Consider the following 20,467-nt stretch of genomic DNA (forward strand, 5'->3'; position numbering starts at 1 on the left):
AGCATTATTCAACTGAAATCATTAAAAACAATATCTTACAGTCCAAGGTCTTCTATCTAACTTTCTATTCCCTGCAAGCAGCCAAAGAGTCCTACTGTCCTGTCTGACATCTAACAGCTTTAAGTAGCATCAAAAAATTATATTTGTCTGAGAGACTTCTTCCTTGCCAACAATGAACTTTTGCTTTCAAGTTTTGAAGACAGTTCAAGAATTCATGTGTTTTGCAAAATTAAGTGCAGAATCAGTCCTCCATGTCTATTACTCCAGAAAGAGAAAATAGGTCCAGTTTGTACAAGCATGTCTACAGCAGGTCTTAGACTTTGTCTTCAAAATTTAATAACATAGCTTAAGATATGAGAAACGGCAACGTTATATTCTAGTGTGTTCCCACTATATACACAAGTACATGCACTCAGACAGCGTCAAGGTTTACCATTATAAACCAGGAGTTAATCTGCCCATTAGAAGGAGTAGGATTATTCTGATTAAATGCAAAAATTGTCATCAAAGCAAGCCACCTCAGGCTTCCATGATTCTCAAAGATTCACGGTGTGATTCTTACCATACTAAATTAGATGCTTAAAATAGGTCAGGCTAATCACATCCCAGCTCTACCCACTTCTTTCTATTGACTATACAGACAAATCAAAGTGACTAGTTTATACACAGATACACAAAGCTAGGGGAGACTCTTCTAACTCAAGATGCCTCCAAGCTACCAAAAAGTGCTATATCTGTAGGAGAGACTAAGGCATTTCAAGAAATATGTTTGCATAAGGAAGCATCAATCCTGTAGAAACTGATGGAAAAATAATTTGAAATGCTGGAGTGATCATAGTTTTTACACAATTTTTAATAAAAATTGGAGAAAACAGAGTGAACACCTAATCAAAATAGCAAGAAAATAAACTCCACCTCTACAATTCACTGACCTGAAAAGACACATTTCAAATGCCTTAGTTTGTTAACTCTCACAAAAACAAAGCCTGAGGAAGTTTCACAGGCAATAGAAAGGTGAACCCATTTAAACTAATGGACAATATTGCAGGAAAACAAATAAACTGACCTTGAATTTGCCTTAGCCAAAAATTAGAAGCTTCTAATTTTCACAGGAGCTCAGCTGGGGTAAGAGCCATGCTAAACTGAAGATGGACTATCACAGCATTCTTAAAGGGATTTATATACTACAGCAGCTGCGACAGCAAGAGGAAAGACAGGATGACTCAGGAGGTTCCTTTCAATCCTATATTCCTAATTTAAGTTTCTACTTAATAGCAGCAGTCACGCTAATCAAAGACCAAACAGCACCAGTGTCCATGTAATTTATGACACAACTTCAAATCTCTCTTCTTCTTCCTCCACGTAACCCACATGCCAGCCCCACTCTGCCTTCATCTGACCATAAGCCACTAGTGCCAGACAGAGTAAGGAGCTTTAGAGTTTTCTTCCAGTAAGAGACCCTGAAAAAGGAAAAAGACAGCTTCCAATCCAACTTCCTTCTTTACCACAGAGAGGATACTAAATAGCTACACAACAGAAAATAATTTGAATTCACTCTAGCAGCACCCTTACTTATGCACTATACAAAATTGCATTTCAAAACTGAAGGCAAAACAAATCACTCTGTTAAGACACTTCCTTTAGGAAACCAAAGATTAGTTTATCTATTTATGATAATTAACTAAAAGATATAATCTAGAAGACATACCTTACTTCCATTTGCAAGACAGCTTTATCTCATCAGAAGAATTTAGCTTTCTCACTGTAGCACAGCTCCACAGCAAGATAAAGTCTATTGCTAACTGGTAGGCACCAGGTGAGAACCAGCTGTAATGAGAAGATATCTTTCACCTTGGCCTCACAGGAAGGCTCTCCTCCTTTTGGGGAAGATAATTTAATATAAGAATTAAGAAATCAAAACAGCAGCACCTGTGGATGTGGCACTGATACTCAGAAAAACAGACTGCTAAAGGCATTTTCTGGGGAAGCCTGTAAGCTTTTGATGAGTATATACGTCACCTAAGTCAAATAAAACCCACATAAACCAGTTGCAAGGTCTGCACTGAGGTGTGAACAACCATAAGAGTAGGAATACAGAAAAGTTTAAGAAGAAAAAGGGATGTATGTTCATAAACAATACATTAAACACAAAACTAACTCTTCTCTCTGAAGAGAGGACAGCACCCAGAAGCACACCCAATTCCCAAATCCAGTGTGGGTAGTCCAGGAACGGGACAGCATACCCCTGCCCCTCCTTTTGCACTTCTACATATTCAGGATGGAAGAGGCAGGGACTCAAAGAATCCATGGCTGCATGAAACACTCACATTAAGGAAATGCATGTGCAAGGGTTGGTGGTTGCAATGGTAGAAGATGTGCTGTACAGTAAAGTGCAGTAAGTAGCTCAGTGCTCTCCGGCAGGGAAGAGAGGAGTACAACAGGTCCAGGGAAATGTGAGTTGGTACTGCTAGGGACAGGGGAGCTTTGTGTCATGTGCAGTGTTAAGGTAATGGATACTGTAAAGGGATGTGTTTATGCAGTGCAGCAAAAGGTGTTTGAAAGTTCTATTTAAGAAGAGCAACAAAGCTAGTGAAGGGGCTGGAGAACAGGTCTTATGAGGAATGGCTGAGAGAGCCTGGGGTTGTTTAGCCTGGAGAAGAGGAGGCTGAGGGGAGACCTCATTGCTCTCTACCACTACCTGAAAGGAGGTTGTAGAGAGGAGGGTACTGGCCTCTTCTCCCAAGTGACAGGGGACAGGACAAGAGGGAATGGCCTCAAGCTCTGCCAGGGGAGGTTTAGGCTGGACATCAGGAAAAATTCTTCACAGAAAGGGTCATTGGGCACTGGAACAGGCTGCCCAGGGAGGTGGTTGAGTCACCTTCCCTGGAGGTGTTTAAGGCACAGGTGGATGAGGTGCTAAGGGGCATGGTTTAGTGTTTGATAGGAATGGTTGGACTTGATGATCCTGTGGGTCTCTTCCAACCTGGTTATCCTATGATTCTGTTTGGGCCTGCTTGAAGGAAAAGTTTCTCTGGCCAATTATTGGTGGGAAACATTATTGAATGGAGTAGGAAGTGATTCAGGAGAGCAGTCATATCCTATATATCACTATATTCAGTGAGCCTGGATTGGTTTCAGTGACCAACTTCACAATTTTTCCTGTTAAACTCCATGACAGAGAAAACACAACCATTCAGTCCTTGTTGCAGATGGAGGACAATTTGCATGAGTTGTTATTGTAAAGGAAGCAGTAATTGCATAACTAACTTTTCACCTGATTAAGCACTAAGACACACATAGGGGTAAATCACTGAACCTAAGTAACTTATTGGAAAAGGGAAGAAAAATAGAAGGCAAAATTAAATGACTTTATATGAACCCTTCACAGCTTGAGGCTTGTCCAGAACTCTGTTATAAAGACTATGTTGATTTCAAAGGAACCCCATTATGAAGAAAGAACATGATGTAATAAATCGTAGCAGACAAGTGAAGTCATCCCTCCAAAATGCTACTGACCCTAGTGAGAGGGTATATACTGACTATATAGGGTATTTCTGGACAAATGATTTTTCTAAAAATACACTGTTTAATGTTTTCTGAGATGCTAAAAAGAATCATTGCTACTATTACCAAAGCTCTTCCCCACTAATTGCAATACAGCTGCTATTAGCCGATTGCCCCAGCCACTTCAGCTTCCACAGTGATTTGAAACCCTGATAATGTTTTTCATTTTGTTTCTTCCATAGACAGGCAAAAACATTTCCTTTCCAACAGCATGACACAGGCTACAGACAGCCTGACGCCAAAGCTTTCTGTAGATCAATATATTTAATGCATCTGAAGTCAGTAAAATCTCCCAGGCTAGTCCAGGGTTGCCCGAGGAAAAGAAAGCCAAAAGGCTAGACAGCTGTATGGATATGGATTTAAGATTCAATTTACTTACTTAAGGATCTCTCTGTTTTAACAGAAACCCGCTTAGGTTACCCTGGGTTGTAATTTAGAGTATTTTTCTCAAAATGTTTTGGTGAGTATGGAGAAAAATTTAATGAAGTACGTGGACGCACATATACTGAAGCCCAGGTAGGTGGGAATAATGTCTACAAGCATAAAGACAAAATAGTGAATAAATCCCAAAGACTGCGGGAACAAAATCCCACCATACCAGCTGTATTTCTCCCTATGTCCCAGATTTACTTTGTTCACTTGCATATTGCTCCAGCCACTCTGGCCTTTACCACTGGTTTTCCTCATTTACTTAAGATACTGAACCTCCTATTTTCACTGAACCTCCTATTTTCACTGAACCTCCTATTTTCACTGAACCATCTTTCTTGCCCATCGATGAAGTTTTATGGGCTCTTAAACATAAATCCAGAGGCAATCACGCAAGTGAAGAAGCACGTCATTCTCCTATCAAACCCATTGGAATCGTTCTTCTATTCAACCTCAAAAATTCCTCAGGGATTCTTATTCACTCTACTTTCTTTCCCCCCCTCTCACTTTGTGAAATAAGCTTTGCTAAAATTCTTCGCTCTTATTTTGTATCCATCAAAAAACATTATTATGTAGTAAGCTACCCTGTAAATCTCTGTAGTACCACAGAGTAATTGCTGCCTTGCTGTCAATATTTAAAACTTGCTAATTAATGGTACCCTAAGTTCAGTATTTGTCTCACAAAACAGAAGACTTTTTATTGCTTAAATTGGAAAAAAAAAAAAAATAAACTTGAGCTCTATGTACAACATCAGGCTGCTAGAAACAGTGAATAAAGTAACATCATCTTCCTTAACATATAACTAGCTATGATGCTGAAACATACATTGCTTTAAATGAAAATTTTAATTATTTTATGCTAATATTTCCGCAAGAATGAATACAATTATTTCATCAGAGCAGATGCAGTGGGAAGTGAGCAAGGAGAGATTTCCCAGTCCATGAAAATGTCTATTTTGTCTCTTATATTTAAATATGGCAACTAGACAGTCCAACCAATATTGACTTAGGCAGATGACAGAAAAATAGTCTGCCTGCAGACTTGTACTCTTTTATATGTCAGTAGTATATGTAAAACTCCAATATAGCCCATCAGCATATGGACCAGGGGCCAAACTCCTCTCTGCTTGTATATTGGAACAGCTCTGCCAGTTGACTTCAAATAATCTGTGACATTTCATTCCAGCAAAGAATTTGCCTCAAGGGTCTTTCTAACACTTCTGATTATGAACACTAAAAGGACAGTAATACTCAAGCTCACATGAATTAACACACTAGGCTTCTTTGGATCAGAAGGAGCAAAAGCTCTTCAGTCTACTGTAAAAAGAAGCAGTGTGTCTGATAAATGAAAAAAAACCCATCCAAAGTGTTGTCAAATTAACTGTGTATATGATGATTCCAAAATACAAATAATTCACTCCTAAGCACATATAAGACTAAAGATTATGGATGGCAAGACATAGTGGTGCTCTTCTAGAAGCTTCTCGTGAGGAAGGCAAGTGCTGCACTCTTAAAACTCCAGCTCACACAAGGAAGTCCACCAAAATCACTGGGACGTTTCACTTTGCTGTAAGGTAACCTATAGATGCATTTCCCAGTGCAAGGCTAGAAACTCCAACTGTTCTACAGAGTAACAGAGGGACTGTGCTTATTTTTTGTGGCTGTAAAATGAGTTACACTGAGAAACTTTCTACAATAGCAAGAGGTGAATAAGAGGGTACAACATAATATTGCTGTAGGCTTTCATTTGTTGCATATATTTAATTATTTTTCTGAAGGTGAGGTAATGACAAACCATTAATTGAGTTAGCTAGATCTGAAGGAAACTGTTAGGAAAATCTGAGGGACCTCTGATTCAAATGGGGCTGCGATGAGAAGCAAAAAGCCAGGCTGCCAATTAAAGGTCTGGTGATAGAGTAGAGCAACAGGAGCTTCTCATGCAGATTGCTAAACCTTAAACCAGCTATTATCACTCAAAGAAAATCACGAAGTTTCACGTGAACAAGTTCTTCCCTAAAACAAATACACATTTGCTCAAAAAGCAGCAACATCATCTTCAAAAAGTACTAAGAAGGGTAGTACTGCAGTTATGACTCCTTATAACTTTGTGGAACAGCATGTTCTTGTTAGTTACCTATATTAAAACACTGTACCAACAAAACAGCCAACCAACAAACAAACAAATAAATAATGACAAAAAAGAAACAATAGCTGCAAAATATTAGGGCAATGAAAAACTTGCCCAAAAGACAAAAAGACATCTACACAAAAACAAGACAGGAGTCCTTTCCTATATAATCATTTCTCTTCCTTTTATGCTCTTTTATTCTCCTATCACACAGTAAAGTTATCTTCTTCTCAGAAGTTTCTAATGCAATTGTTACAGAGGTTTAAAACAAAATGGCTCCAATATTTTCAGTGAGACAAAGAATAAGAAACACAATAACATTATACAGTAGCATGGAAAATGTAAGTTACAATACCTTCAGTAGAGCATAATTAAACTGTATTAAATATTGCTGTGAGCTGTCAGTAAGCGCATCTACAAGCTATGTATATGTTAAAATAATGCAGATAAAACAATGTGTTTTTTCTGCTCAGGTTAACAGCTCTAGCTGAAGTTAACATGGGTGTGAATTCAAACTCCAAACCACATCTAAATCCCAAGCTATTTCATCCTGCAGTAGTTTTGAAAAGAAGAGCAATTCCCATGTGAAATGACTCTACGAGGAGAATCTTAGCATCATACGTTGATAGAAGAAATCTTATTTCTTTACATGGGTTCTTGTTTAAGAGGAAGTTTGGACACATAAAAATTCATGTGTCTGAGTATGAAAACTGCCACCAGAAAAAGCTTGTTCAGCAGCTGCTGAAGCTCGTTTCTTACTGTCTTACTCTTTGAAGTCCCACAAACAGCTCCGTCTTGGCAACAAGATATTTATCTTAAATTCAGGAGCCTCTGTGACCCTGAAAGCACACTTAAGCCCCAAAACTTCAGATCTACTCTGTCTACACCTAGCAGGCAAATCTGCACTTCTTGGAAAATACCCTTGTTTTCTAGGGTGCAGATGGAAGAAGTAATATCATATATTACACAAACATACACCTAAATCACTCACTTGAATGTGAAGGATCTTCTTTCCAGGCTCTCCTCACCCTGAGGTAGTATGAACATCCGCTTTACAGCAGAATTGCAAGCTGGTCTGCAAATCAGGATGGGGGAGTCATCTACTAGTCCCACTACAGCCCTGCCAGAGTGAAGTAATTTGCAAATTCCGTGCAGCTGCTGGAAAGTCTCATGAGAGGCCAACACAACCAGCAGCTGGGCAACTTGGTGGGGAAGGGAAGAGCCCTCAGCATCACACAAGCAATGAGCTCCCACATATCTGCTGGGCTGCAAGGACATCCAAGAAGTCTAAGTCTTTATATAAAACCCTGCTATGCAAACCTACCTCTGGGGAAGAGCCTAGACTCTGCAGCCTGTAGGCACTGGGCTGTGTTCAACCTTTGCTATGGGCTATTTCAAAGCAGTGTCAGCTGTGTTTGCAGGTTTTCACCCAGTCCTGGCATGCATTACAGAGGGAGACTGTGTGTCCCAGTACTGTCTTTATTGATCCTTCCTGGGACTGGCTATTGAAGACACCTGTTTCAGCCCTAAATATGGCAGCAAAGAAGCACAGAGACTACATCCTGCCCTTTGTTCTTACACATAAAGCATTTTTTGCCCAATATTGTAAACACTTCACAATTCTCCCACCAACTGCAGTGGGAAGTGTATTGCACCTCCTATGTTTTGATTTAACTCTCCTTTGTACCTTGCAGCTGAGGACAAAAATATCCTTGTGATATGTTTCCTTACCATAAGCTTAAAGACAGTAACAACAATGAAGGAAAGAAAAAAAAGCACTAGAAAAACAGAAGTGCATTACTTAGCCAAAATAATGGAAACCATAAATCACTGTAGTGACAGGATTAAATGTGAAACCTTTAATTATACATTTAATCAGTTACCAACTTCTTATTTTCTTTGTAATAAAGTTCATGAAGCTTCAATCAAATTTGGGTTTGAGTGTGATTTTCTTTTATACTTGAATTGCAAAAGCAATAGGCATAGAAAGGGTTTTAAAAATAGAAACATTAATTTTAATCTTCAACTATGTTGACACGTTTACTGAACACCTTTATTTTTTCAGTCATACTGGCCCTCACCTAATGGCATCACTGGTCTATGCGTGTCTAGCCTATCTCCATTTCAAATATATTTTATAAAATAAAGTAGAACTAAGCGGGAAATAAGTGCTAGTTCATAAAGTACACTACTGTATTAAAACAAGAATTTAATTACATTGTTGAAGAAAATGCTGTTATTTACAAATAACTACTCCACTGCCTTTTCCACAAGGAGGCAAGAAGCAGCTGCTAAACCAGAAATGCGACTTCTCAGCCCCTGAACACCTTTTCTTATGGACTGCAGAGCCCAGCAACAGAAAGCAGGGCTGTTGTTGCTGTTGCTGTCAGGTTCAGAGTGGGCACAGGAAAAACCTGATTTCAGTAAAAATTCCATGCACCAGCAGAATCTTTCAGCGCATTGAGAGAAATACTCACTGGAAACAAACAAACCAACCAAACCAAACAAAAAAGAATAAACAAAAAGAGCAAAATCCTGCTTCTTCTAACTGGAGAGTAAGGCAAAGTCCAGACAGCCTTCATGCTTACATAGATCCCCTCAAAGAACATGCAGTGGGAAAAAGCTGACTTTCATCAAAGTCAAAACAATGCCTGTATGCTAAGAAAAACAGCCTAACATTGTACTAAGCACATCATCTAGTAGCAGCTGTAAAGATACTATTATAGCAGTAGATATTGCAGTGCATATCAGAGAGCAGGAAAGAATGTGTCCTCTGGAGCACCTTTTCTTTTGTTCTATCATGTTGCTGGCTCTGGCAAATTGCCACAAGGTTCCTCGCTTGGGTGGGCTCTCAAATAGCTGGAACCGTAATTCCACTGCTCTGCATTTTCTTTTAAAACATGTCCACTGAGCCTGGGTTGCAGGAAAGACAGATTTGCTCTACTCATTCAGCTGATGGTTTTTGCCTCAGCATAAAAGACAGAAGCAGATGGGGCCTTGCCAATGCTTAGGGTGCAGAAATGGGACGGACCAAATACAGTGGGGAAGTGCATCCTCAGAGGGACTTTCAGCCACCTCAACAGAAGAGGGCAACATTTTTATCGTGTCTTTTATAGAGACACCACCAGATGGAGGACTCCAAAGTAACCTTCAGGTTTTGTTTGGATTTTCTGCCATAGAATCCTAGAATCATAGAATGGTTTGAGTTGGAAGGGACTTTAAAGATCATCTAGTTCCAACTTGCCCTGTCATTGGCAGGGACACATTACTCAAAGTCTCATCTAGCCTGGTCTTGAACACCTCTAGGGATGGGGCATCCACTACTTCTCAGGGCAACCTACTCCAGTGTCTTACCACCCTAACAGTAAAAAATTTCTTCCTAATATCTAATATAAATCTCCCCTCTTTCAGCTTAAAACCATTACACCTTGTCTTGTCACTACACTCCCTCATAAAAAGCCCCTCCATGGTTTCCTTGTAGGACCCCTTTAAGTACTAGAAAGCTGCTATAATGTCGTCCTGGAGTCGAGTCTTGTCTTGTCTTGTCTTGTCTTGTCTTGTCTTGTCTTGTCTTGTCTTGTCTTGTCTTCTCTTCTCTTCTCTTCTCTTCTCTTCTCTTCTCTAGCCAAACTCTCTCATCCTGTCCTCATATAAGAGATGTTCTAGCCCTCTGATAATCTTTGTAGTCCTCCTCTGGATTCATTCCAATAGATCTATGTCTTTCCTGTGTTAAGGACTCCAGAACTGAACACAGTACTCTAGGTGAGGTCTCATGAGAGCAGAGAGGTAGAATCTTGATGTGCTAAGAACATGACGTGATAGTTAGACTTCTTCTGATTGCAGCCCAGAACACATTTGGCTTGCTGGGCTGCAAGCACACATTGCTGGCTCATGTTGAGCTTCTCATCCCCAAGTCCTTCTCCTTGGGGCTGGTCTTAATCCACCCTCCACCCAGCCTGAAACTGTTCTTGGGATTGCCCCAACCCAGGTCCAAGACCTTGCACTTGGCCTTGTTGAACCTCATGAGGCTACCACAGGCCCACCTCTCAAGCCTGTCCAGGTCCCTCTGGATGGCATCCCTTCCCTCCAGTGTGTCAACTACATCACACAATTTGATGTCATCAGCAAACTTGCTGAGGTTGCATTTAATCCCACTGTCCATGTCTGTGACAAAGATGTTAGTCGTCTGTTTTGATTTGGATCATTCTTTTTTGAAAAATAAGCCATGTTCTGTACATGGGACTTTAATCTGTTGGATTGGGTTGTTGATACTTGACAAACTTCTTGATTCACTGCTGTGAACTGGAGAAAATGCTCCAGACGCTACTCAATCTCTGCCTCTACCACTTTTTGGAACAGGCAAACCCAGAAAGAAAAAGGGATCATGTAATTAGGTTTTGACTATCATATGAGTTGACTGCACATTTGCTTTTTCTCTAGTTAATTTTTTCCATTGCATTTTGTAAGTATGCAAAAAAAATACCTAGGGAAAGCAATGGACACATGCCCAGATCTGCAGAAGCCTCATCAGAGCCTGTACTAGGAAAATTACTGTTCTCTCTTTCTTTCCTCTTTTGGATTTCTTTTTGAATCGTGAGGAGTTTGGACCGATTTGGTAATAGTTAAATATTTCTGTTTCATCCACTCAATTTGAAAAGGGCATTAACAGCACAATATGAATAAAAAAACCCCCAAGCAAACATGACAGAGAACTGCATATTCTATAAAATCCATATTAAACACATCAAACCAAAAATATAGGAAGTGTCTGACTTAGTACTCCTGAACACATGTGGGATACCAGTGCCAGAGACACGGAAACAGGAGATATTTTTATGATCTTTTCCTCAAAAATTGCTGGAGAGGAAATTTTTGAGGTAACACTTAGAGCAGGATCACTCATTGTGTACCTGACAACGGACGACTGAGAAGCTGGGACATTTACTCACCCTGCCAGCAAGATGAACTGAAGGTCTTAGGAGATTTTCTCTCTTTCCTTTCTCTAGTCCACTCGTGCATCAGGTCCTTTAAGAGATATGGGACAGCCAAGTGAATTTACGTTTCTTGCTCCAGGTGTGAGATGTATTCCTGTGACAGAGAGGATAAAGAGACCAAATGTGGCATATGAAGGCACTGGAACAATAATTTCCAATCATACTTATTTCTAGTAGTTTGTCCTTCTGCCTTCAACTATAGCCAATATTGAGGAATAAAAACACCAAGAGGTGGTTTCCAAATAAGCAGCCTAGGGGAAACATTGCTTAGTAAGTACCAGAATCATTTATGCTGCCCTGTTTATTTGTAGAGAAATAATATGTGTGAAAAGAGTTTCCAGAGTTTTACTCAACAGTTTCTTATATCAATCAGTTCTAGTAGTTTACTGAGCACATTTCAAAGAAGTTTTTCTTTCTTCAGTGTTAACTGCATTTATTTTTAAAGTTTTTGTCCCATTGTTCAGGTACCACAGCAATGACCATGACGCTTTCTGAAATATTAATTCAATCCTATCATTCTACACATATTCTCTTCCCTGTACCTTATCTAAACTCTCTTCTCTACTTGTTTCTTACTCCAGAATATTTTCCTTAAAGATTATTCACTACTTCGTGGGGTTTTTTTAATGCCTATGGACTTTTCCTCTTTAAGAATGAGCTGGTCAGACCTAAATATATTTCAGAATGGTGATCAAGCATTCTATTTCCTTCATTTCCTCCCTGTACCGCCAAGTGAGCTGTGGGAAACCAGTTCAAAGTCAAGCATGATAATCATACATGGCACTTTTCTGCTCCATTTCCTTCAGAAAATCAGTGTCTCTGGTAGAGAAACAGAAGAGGAGAATTCAAAACACACACATGAATCATGTCCTCTATGACCACTGGGCTGCCATGGGTCAAGTGGAGAAAATCAAACATGCAAACCAGCAAACATACTGCACTTAAGGACATTACTAAAAACAGAAATAGGCAAATATCTACCTTCAAGGATTTCAGAGCTCCTCTGAATAATTTTTCTGATTTGTCAACTGAATAGCCAAGAAACTGGAATAACTTAGAAAAAAAGAAACCACTAGAGGTAATTGTGGAGATGAAATTGGAAACTCCTCTTCAGAGATTTTTCTATTAAAGGTGACGGGTATCAAAATCTATCGTCTCACTTTAGATCAGCTATAAAGCTGCTATAAATAAAGTCTCCTATTTAGCACCTTGTCATTGGTTCCTACTTCAGTGTGATCAGCACTGGAGAAAAAGGAAATTCTTAAAATAAGCAGCTGTATTCTCTACTTACTGCACTTAAAAATGGAGTCAGGAGTTCTGTACGTTTACTTTAAGGTATTCGTTGTAGCTACTCATTGAGCAAATTGTTTTATTACTGTTTAGATGAACACAGCTATTGTATCAAAATACAGTGTAAGTATGACAACAGTAATTTAGAGTTTATACCACTCTCTTTACCACCAAGCAAATTAAGTAATTTTTCTGAATTATTTCTTAATAATAAAAATACTATCATTCCAAAGCAGCAGTGTTAGCATTTATTGTTCTTAGAACTACTCCAATATCTTCTGTGGCAACTGTAATATGTCAACATATCTTTCTTGGATAAAAAAAAAAGACCATACAACTGGAAAATACAGTGCCTATTCTGCTGAAGTTCTTAGAGAACTCATGCTCCAAAGTTATGGCTAAAAAAAAAAAAAATCCAGAAAAAAAGTCAAACTACTTGGCAACTTCTAAAAAACTAAAAAATAACTTAGTAATAAATTTACTCTCATACAAATGAAAAATCATGCTTAAGAAAAGGAAAACCTCATGAAAATACAATGTTTGATATCCTTCAGATTAAACTGCTGTATCTTGCTGAAAAATATTTGGCTATGTGAAGATGGAAGGGTGGGAAGTTAGAAGGATTACCTGAAAAATCTAAACCTAATCTTTGAATCACTTTCTTTACGAGAAAAAACTGAAATGTATCTCCTGAAAACCAAGGCAATAAAGGGGCTTAGAAGCACAAGGTGCTTGCTGAGGGCAGCCTCCCCAGTGCACAGGGACTTTGCAGCTTTCCGTGTGGAATTCATGCAGGCACAGCAGAAGGGAAGCATGGACAGAGGATGAAGAGGTTGGGAATGTTACTTGGGAGCAGCGCAGAATTTCCCTGTTCTGGTCTGCTTGGGTGAAACTGAGGAAGCCAGGCTTCAGCTGGACTTAAAACTGGTGAGGGATGTGAGAAGCAGCCAGCTGAGCTTCTAGGGGAACACTGGCAGTAACAGGAAGATTTAGGAAGAGGTAGTTGGGAGATGCTGGTTAATCTCCACCCTTGTAGGTCCTCCCAGCTCGACTGAAAATAGCACTGAGGAATATTATCTAAGTTCCTATCACTTGTACTAGGACGTTATTGATGCCTTCCAGAGGTCTGGTCTAACTGACACAATTCTGTGATTCTATGAAATACTTAACTTGTCTGCAGTTTCCTTCCCTCTGAATAAAAGAAGGGTGAAAGTAAAAAGAAAAACAAAGAAAACCGAATAGCAGTAAAAATCTGTTTGAATAGAATATAATATGAATGGAGTAAAACTGTTAGACCACAACTAACATTGCATTTTTTTTACTCTTTCACTCTCTGTATCTTATATGATTTTATAAGCCATCCACCGTGTTCTGCTTTTTTTATTTACTGAATTAATGAAGACCAATAATAGGAGACTAACTGATGCCCTAGTTCTCATCAGATTCTTCATTGATCCAGACAAGCTCCAAGTCTAGGTAGATGTTAGGACTGATTAGCATGGTTTGGTAGCCAGCCTTCCCTGTGCCACATACTGGCAGTTCACAAGTGACACTACAGAGATCTTGAGTCCAGGATTCACAAAAGGCTTTATAGGGGCATTTCATTTCACCTGATGTTTCCCTGGACAGAAAGCCATGGGATGGCACCAGAGTGTAAGCAATATCATTTTTTCCAGGTGCATGCTCCATCTGTTTTTCCCTCTTTATCTTATCCTCTTCATGTTTTCCCAAGAAAAAGCAAGGATCTAACACCATAAACTCTTCAAGACTGAGTAAGCAGCTTAATTATTCAGACAAAATACCATTGATTTGAAAGTGTCTGAACAAACGAAATTCAAGCTTGCCAACCTCATTGAGAAGGACAGCCAACCTTCTTGGGGAATTTCCAATTGTGTTACTTACAGTTCTTGTTCCTTTCTTTTATTTCAGGGGCATTTGATACAATACAGCTCAACTTCTGATACTGCACACACAGAGCTTCTTTTGAAATCAGAGGAGGCTTCTTAGCATGCAGACCTTCAGCTTCCTCAGAATTCAAGAGCAACCTATAGAATCGTGGAACGGTTTGGGTTGGAAGGGACCTTAAAGATCATCTACTTCCAAACCTCCTGGGGCAGGGACACCTCCTGCCAGACCAAGCTGCTCAAGGTCCCATCCAGCCTGGCCACGAACAATTCCAGGGATGTGATGTCCACAACTCCCCTGAGTAACCTGTTCCAGTGCCTCATCACCCTTATTGTGAAGAACTTCCTCTTAATGTTTAAACTAAATCTTCCCCTCTCCAATTTATAGCCATTCCCCTTGGTCCTGTCACCACAAGCCTTTGTAAACAGTCCCTCCCCAGCTTTCCTGTAGCCCCTTTCAGGTACTGGAAGTTCACTATAAGGTCTCCTCAGAGTCTTCTCTTCTCCAGGCTGAACAACCCCAAATCTATCAGCCTGTCTTCGTAGGTCCCCACTATGTGCACCTGAAGACAATATACGAGTCAGGGAAGTGAAAGAAAAATAAAATCCCAGGCTCATTAAGCATTCACTAAAATGAACAGGACCACATACATCTATGAATGTTGTACCCTTAAATGTGAAGTAAATCTCACACTTCATTGACTACTTCTTACAGTATAAGTTCAAATTTCTCTAATGTCATTCCACTAGGTCATTTTACCAACCAGCCTTGCCTTTTTTTCCCTTCGGTCTTTCCAGGTGCAAGGAGTTAGACAACAGACAATCATTTTCCCCAGTATTTACTTTTATTACAGTAGGCATCCTATAAAATAGAGACCCTATATATTACGTTTACTAAATGTAGACAGGAAGAAACTTCCCAGGCTATAAATGGATCATATTACATTATTTGCTTTAATAGTTGAACACCACTGAGTTGCAGATCCAACATATATTCAAAAATGGCTACCCAAAAAGCCCTAAAATTATGTTCTTCACAGATAACTAATGCTGTACACCCCTACTCTTTATGTTATGAACAATGTGTACACTATATTTATTCAGAAGAAACCAGTATTTAAACCTCTTACATTTATCATAAAAATAGATTTTATTACAGAAAACGGTGCCTTTCCATAAGAGATTTACAATTGATGAAATAGGATGGCTTGTCCTAAAACACTTACATGATTGCATGCAAAGAAAACAGATGGCCTGTGTAACAGTAATTTGATTTCTTCCAGTAACCATTACTCATGATATAGAAAACGCTTATGTTGATCTCTTCCAGAATGATGTGTGTGCTTTGCATCCCTCTTTAAATGAAGCCTGCAATTCCATTCAAGAAACAGCACAGCAGTTCTGGTTTTCCAACAAATCAAATAAAATCAGGTAGTCCAATGCATCATTCCTCACTTAAGAGACTGATGACACAGAGATTGATTTTAACTTTTCACTCTCCCAAAACTGCTTAACATAATGTCATGCTGCTTTCTCATTTACTCCTTTTTGTAATGCTTCTTCATAATGAAAAAAGAACACCAAATCTACTTTCATTTCTGCCTAAGAGAAGTATCATATGTCAAAATACAGTGTCTGTTCTCTTCTGATTGCATCTAATATTCTTCTCTTTATATGGTTGTGGGTATGTAAGAAGGGAAAAATGTCTTACTGGTAAGTCTCCACCTCTTCACCTCAAATTTTGTTCTCTCTTGCCTCACACCAAGAAAGCTGCTGAGGCAACTTCAGCACTGAAATTTCCCTGAAATGACTCCTCTCGAGCTTCATGGAACCCAAACAACGGATAAAATACCATCTGCCTTTGTAAGGTGGACAGCCCTCGTGAGTTCATCTAAATTACTGAAGTTCTTGGGATCAAACCCGTGGACGGGAACTTTGTCACTTGTTCCCACAGAATGACAGCGTGGGCTGATAAAGGATTCATGTGGCCTTTTAAAGATCTTTTGCACGGGGTGACTACTGGCCTATCTTTCTCAAAGACATAAATTTAACCCCTAAGAGTACACCCTTAAATCTGTCTCTAATTTTTACAGGAGCTTCACACTGCGATATGTTCCATCATCTGCAAGAAAGAACATTCCTGCTGGGATGTAACCCTATTTGTCATTACCTTGTCTTGTTTGATTACTGTTGCTTCACCTGACTGGTCTGGACTTACCCCAGACGAATGAAGTAAGGGCACAACGCTATTAAATGCCTGCTGGGAACACCCTAAGCTGCCGCTCTTGTCAGTGGGAATTAAGGGTTCTCAGTACATTGTAACAGGTACTCAGACCCTTGAGAAACTGGGCTCTTAATTAGATATTCCCACACGACATTGTGTTATTATTTAATGTTCTGACAAGACGCCTCAGCAATCTCACACGCCCTGAATTAACTACCCTAGAAGAGCTCTTTGCCAACTGCAATTCTGTGAACCCTTTGTCATGCTTGGCCATGGAAGAAAATTGCATTTCATGGAGCATATGAAATGATTTACCTGATAAATTGTCTGAATTATATATAACATGAACTACTGGCCAGGTTTGAGATGCCCAGTTTTAAATAGCTGTTCTTTCTTTGTCCCTTTCCTAATCCCTCACATGTACCCTCCTCTCCATCCTTCCATGGGAACCTTTTATTGTCCCTCTTGCTGACAGAGCTCAGCAGCAGCAGCCCTTGCAGCAATGTGGGATGATTCATCATGCAGTCCACATGAGGCTGATTAATACTGCCAGAGAAGTCCCTTATTATAAATTTCCCTTTCTCCTGTCTGGCTCATCTGCATTATAATATTTGTTACTTACACATAAATTTCCAACTCAAGCCTATCCATTCAGTGGCTGCTGAAGTTTTTTAATCTACACTGAAAAGTTTAACAAAACCCCAACAGAGTAAACATTTCTGCCTTGCAGCTGATGCCATGTTATCAAACACATTAATAAAAGCTACAAGAAGCATGAAAAAAGTGCAAATAAATAGAAGAGTGCTGAATGACATATTATATCACATAACAAATGCACACAACAAATGGTCATCTTTTTATCATTCCCTATGCATAACAGCTTTAGGTACAATCACCTCAAGGGAAAAGGACACAGCATCAAAAGTTTTCTATTTAGCAACACTGTCATTTTGATTACTAAACCCTGGCTCAAGTTTGCAACAACGTGGTGCTTAGCAATCAATACTCACCTTCCCTCTACCTTGTAGAAATGAAACCGCAGTAAGAGTATTTGGACCATCTACCTTGACTCCCATGACACCCAAATACCCACCTCAGACCCAAGGACTACAGAGTTTATCAGCTATAGGCAACAAAAACTTGCTGCATCTAAAGAATAACAGAGACAATGACTATCACGAGAGGTATGAAAATACACTTCAAAGGTTGTATTTTTAGGATAAGCTTTATTAGACCTCAAACTTCTCCATCCCTCCTGGGTTGCAACACACTTTCGGAGACCATTATGCAGAAATCACAGGACTTGCATAGTCTCTGTTAAGGCTTATAGCTTGAAAATACTTTTCAAAAGGTGAATTCAACGCCACTGGTCTGTGGTCACAATTTCTACTAACTTCAACTCAAAGAATTCACAGACATTGGTTCTATCCCAGTCCCCTCCCTGCCCTCCTACCCAGCCAAGACTCTTGTTTTACCTGCTTACCTTCTAGGGAGGTATTTTTCATCCTTTTATTGTTAATAACATTTCCATTGACCTTTTTTTTTTTTTTAATGAGCCTTCAACACAACATTAAATTGTGTCTCACAGCATCATCAAATCCACTTCCACAATGAGGAATCTCACTTCAGATAAATCATTCTACCAACAAGTTTGAAATGCAGCAGAAAGTGCTTTATGCATTCTGGCAAGCATCTGCTTTGCCAGGAGTGGATTAAATAACACTACCTCTATTACTATAATAGCATGGGAGATCATATAAAATATTTATATTGTGAACTGCCAGAAAAAATGCCTCTTGTAAGTTATTCTCCAGAAGCTCAATAAGATCTTATATTGATAGAAAAATATTCCAGTTTAAATAATTGGACAATTTTAGTTATTCCTTGTTCTATGAATCCCATAAAATTTTGCTATTCCTCTCTTGGGAATGTGGTCTATTTTCATAAGTACTATTTTCCATGTTCAAGGATTTCATGTGTACTGGTACTAACATCTCACCCACATCATACTGAATCACATAGAGATAACTAAAAAAACCCCAAATGTCATCAGTGCAGATCAATGTTCTGCCTGGACTTCTTCATTGTGTTATACAGGATATCAGACACTTTTTAGTACACACTTATGAAAAACTTTACTTAAGGTTCAATTTTCAGCTGACTCCCAAATTTGCAAACAAATAGTTTGCATGTGCAGTTATTTGCAAAGACTATAAGCACAAAAGCCCATCAATGTGGTAAGCTGACACCAATCTGCATGTGCAAGAATAATGTTTATACAAACTGAATATCCTTTCTCCCCAGAGCTGTATTCATGATTTTATTTGGCTTACACCAGTATACTATGTGTGTATCAGTGACTGCTTAAGGATCACAAGCATTCTCACTGAAGTCACTTGTTTCAGCAGGCTGAAGTTCTAATTTAAAGGACACTTTTTTAAAAGCACAACAAATGCTAGTCTTTCCCACATTTCACAATTAGATAATGCAGCATGGTTGGCATTAGGTTCTCCAACCAGTTAAATGCAGTGTATGCACGTCTGTTTTGCACAGCCCTGGGAAAATGCATCTTGAGCAAGAAGGACACGAGCCATTCCTGTGCAGAGTTTTCCCTGGGTAGCAGCTTTTTCAGTCAGTCTGGAGCCAGTAAGGACAGCTCACTGAGTCTGCACCAGCTTTGTCTGACCCTGTTCATCCTGTGCTGAGCATCATCAGCAAGGGGAGGTATGAGGAAACAAACCTTCTTCCAGGAAGAAGAGGTCGATGAGCTGTTTTCCAAGAAACTGGGAGAAGTCTCACAATTGCTAGCCCTTGTCCTTGTGAGAGACTTCAACCTACCAGATATCTGCTGGAAGTATAATACAGCAGAGAGGAAACAGTTTAGGAGGTTCCTGGAGTATGTGGAAGACAACTTCCTGACACAAATGATGAGTGAGCTGACTAGAGAAGGTGCCTCGCTGGACCTGTTGTTTGTGAACAGAGAGGGCCTTGTGGGAGATGTGACGGTTGGAGGATGCCTGAAGAATAGCCATCATGATCCGACAGAATTCTCAGTTCTAGGAGAAGTAAGGAGGGGGATCAGTAGAATGACTACCTTGGACTTCTGGAGGGCAGATTTTGGACTGTTAAGAAGGCTGGTTAATAAAGTTCCATGTGAGATAGTCCTTAAGGGCAAAGGGGCCCAAGACGGTGGATGATCTTCAAGAAGGAAATCCTGAAGACACAAGAGCAGGCTGTCCCTGTGTGCTGAAATATGAGCCGTTGGGGGAGAAAAACAGCTTAGCTGAGCACAGAGATCTGAGTGGATATCAGAAAAAAGAGGAAATTATATGAGCTTTGGAAGAAGGTGCAGGCATCTCAAGAGCACTACAGGGATGAAGTGAGATCATGTAGAGAGACAACCATGAAGAGAGAAAACCATTGGCTAAAGACCTACCGGAACTTAGATTGGCCAAGTCTGTAAAAGATAATAAAAATCTTTCTACAAACATATTAACAAGAAAAGGAGGGCCAAGGAAAATCTCCATCCTTCACTGGACACACGGGGGGACATTAGTGACAAAGGATGAGGTACTTAATGCCTTCTTTGCCTCAGTCTTTGATAGTAAGGTGAGATGTTCTCTGGATACTCAGCCTCCTGAGCCAGAATACAGGGAAGAAGAGCAGAACAAAGCTCCCATGATCCATGAGGAAATGGTTAAAGCGAATTCGACACTCACAAGTCTATGTGGCTGAATGAGATCCACCGAAGGGTATTAAGGGAGCTGTCAGAAGTGTTTGCTAAACTCCTTTCCATTATCTACCAGCAGTCTTGACTGACTGGGGAAGTTCCACTTGACTGGAGGCTGGCTGATGTTGTGCCCACCTACAAGAAGGGTCGCAGGGAGGATCCAGGGAACTACAATCCTGTCAGTCTGACCTCAGTGCCAGGGAA

At 39.7% G+C, this 20,467-nt stretch overlaps 1 protein-coding gene across 10 annotated transcripts in view; it reads right to left on the minus strand.

The window, feature by feature from the left end:
- Positions 1 to 20,467, minus strand: part of LOC138718801 (poly(rC)-binding protein 3-like) — a 499,598-nt gene that overhangs the window by 383,409 nt on the left and 95,722 nt on the right. For all 10 annotated transcript variants that reach the window (XM_069853378.1, XM_069853380.1, XM_069853377.1 and 7 more), the window contains exon 2: positions 11,071 to 11,209. The gene's annotated coding sequence lies outside the window, so the exon portion shown is untranslated. The remainder of the gene's footprint in view (positions 1 to 11,070; positions 11,210 to 20,467) is intronic.

This window comes from Phaenicophaeus curvirostris, chromosome 3 (genome assembly GCF_032191515.1).
Source record: "Phaenicophaeus curvirostris isolate KB17595 chromosome 3, BPBGC_Pcur_1.0, whole genome shotgun sequence".
Classification (NCBI taxonomy): domain Eukaryota; kingdom Metazoa; phylum Chordata; class Aves; order Cuculiformes; family Cuculidae; genus Phaenicophaeus; species Phaenicophaeus curvirostris.